This window comes from Vigna radiata, unplaced genomic scaffold, assembly GCF_000741045.1.
Source record: "Vigna radiata var. radiata cultivar VC1973A unplaced genomic scaffold, Vradiata_ver6 scaffold_1217, whole genome shotgun sequence".
In the NCBI taxonomy this organism is placed as follows: domain Eukaryota; kingdom Viridiplantae; phylum Streptophyta; class Magnoliopsida; order Fabales; family Fabaceae; genus Vigna; species Vigna radiata.
Window position 1 is genome coordinate 1 of NW_014544091.1, and position 2,472 is coordinate 2,472.

The following is a 2,472-nucleotide window of genomic DNA, read 5'->3' on the forward strand; positions in this document are numbered from 1 at the left end:
TTTGATTAGAGTGGTTAGGGAAGTCATTGGAATGAACATGTCTGTCTTCCAATCCCTGTTAGCTTTCTTGGCCGTGCCTGCTTCAAAGTCAAAGGCAACCAAATGGTTATTGGTAGCAAAATTAATGCACAAGGGAGTGATAACATGTGAAGAGAACACAAAAAGTTCCAACGAGTTGATGTGTGTGGAAGCATCTTTAAGCAGCCTTGTAAATGAAGGTACTAATGTTGCAACGATGCAGACTGCACATGAAAGGTTGGAGGCTTTGGAGAATGGAATTGAAATCATAGAAAATGGTTTGGAGAGCGTATTCAGGCGCATGGTTAGAACAAGAGCCTGTCTTTTGAACATCATGACTCAATAGAGTTTAGACAGTGATTTTCTCTCCAAATCCTCCAAAGTATCCAAGTTTTAGGGATCAGTTGAGGGTTGAAAAGTTTTGCCCCATCAATTTGTACATGTATACAATTCAAAAGTCTTAACGATGAAATACAACTGAATGTTTATACTCTATGTTTCGATATATTTTTTCTTCAGGTCACCTTTTTCCTTGAGAGAATATTGCTTTACACTTATCATATTTCTGTGACTAAGCATATAATTTACTTGTTAGAGAATGTTGGGTAAGTCAACGTCCTTATCAGTTAAAAGTTCATACTTATAGTTATCTTTTAAAAGCTACAAAACAGCCAAACTCACACCATATTGACAAGTAATTACATATTTATCAGAATAATGAAAATGTATTGCTTGGATTCAACTGCGTAAAAATATGCTTATTTCTATTCAGCTGCTGTATCAGTGGCTGCAGATCTCAGCCGGCTGGACCATGATATTTTAACAACCTTTTTTAATAAATTTTTAATAACAGATTATGTATTACTATTTTATTGGTTCATATATTTAAAATGAACCAATCACAAGCTGTGATGAGATTGAAAATTATTTTCTTTCAGAGAGGAGATCTTTTATTCAAACAAAGATGTCAAAATTTTCTGCAATAGAGTCACATACTAAACAACAATGATGTGTGCATACAAAACCTTTAACAATATATAACATCAAGCCATTGAAACTGGGACGGTGGATACTCGTCCTTTAACGTGTACTACAATACAAAATTCTTCATTGGTTTAAAACATGATGAAAAGGAGTTGGTAAAATAAAAAAGGGGGAGACATAAGAGTTACAAGCCACTCGTGTACACGCCAAATAACTCATCCTTTTGTTCTCGAAATCTGTACTCAAAATTAAAAAATAACTCATTGTTGTCTATTTGTCAATGACAACCAGATTTTGATCTCAAAGATCCAAAAGCCATTTTTAACAATATTTTGCAGTTATAGCTTCTTATCATTGAGACAAGCCAGGTAATGTATATCCTTGAAGCTGAAACAACACATTTTATAATTTGAAGCGAAGAGGCAATGTGGCAGCAAAGGAGGCAAATTAATTGATGACTAACGAAGTTTTCTGATTGCCAACACTTGGAGAACATGCCAGTTATGCACAACCAATGTGGCGTGTATTATATCACAAATAATAGTGCACAATGTTTGGCAGAGATGTGACAAACTCATCAAATTCTCAGGAAACACATGCTGCTACCACATGTTCACATTGATCATGAGAGGTTAACTGTGCTGCCTGTTTTCTTGACCAATAGGAATCAATCATGAATAGCTCCTATATATATATAGAGTTAAGCACTTGGTGACAGCACCAAAACATTGAGCTTCTCTTGAAAAAGAACATAAACAAAAAGAGTAGCCATGGCAAACAAGTTCCATGTTCGCTCTAACAGTTTTCCTTCTGGATCTCATCCTAACATAACTAGAGTAGAGGAAGAGCTGAACAAGCTGAAAACTTGGGAAGCCACTAAAACATCCACATCAAACTCAATTGGCACTGGCTTGTCTTCGTTATCAGATTTGCTTATTTGCTTGGAAGATATTCTCAACATGGCATCAACCCAACAGCTGATTTCTAATCATCAAGGTGAGAAATGCATGGAAGAGATAATGGATGGTTCAGTGAGAATTTTGGATATCTGTGTCATCACAAGAGACACCATGTTACAGATGAAGGAAAATGTTCAAGCCCTTCATTCTGCTCTTAGAAGGAGAAAGGGGGATTCAAGCATTGAAAAAATTGTAGCCGAATATAGTTTCTTCTCTAAGAAGATGAAGAAGAATGCCAAGAAGTTGATGACTTCTTTGAAGCAGATGGAGAGCAAATTTGGAGTATCACCAGTCTTGGATCACGATCAACAACTTGTTTCTTTGGTTAGAGTGGTCAGGGAAGTCATTGTAATGAACATGTCTGTCTTCCAATCCCTGTTAGCTTTCTTGACCGTGCCTGCTTCAAAGTCAAAGGCAACCAAATGGGTATTGGTAGCAAAATTAATGCAAAAGGGAGTGAAAGCATGTGAAGAGAAGCAGAAGAATTTGAACGAGTTGCAGTGTGTGGAAG

The 2,472-nt window shown here is 36.4% G+C and overlaps 1 pseudogene; it reads left to right on the plus strand.

Moving 5' to 3' along the window:
* Positions 1-1,453: 1,453 nt before the first annotated feature.
* On the plus strand, positions 1,454-2,466 carry LOC106755255 (annotated as a pseudogene).
* The last annotated feature ends 6 nt before the right edge of the window (positions 2,467-2,472 follow it).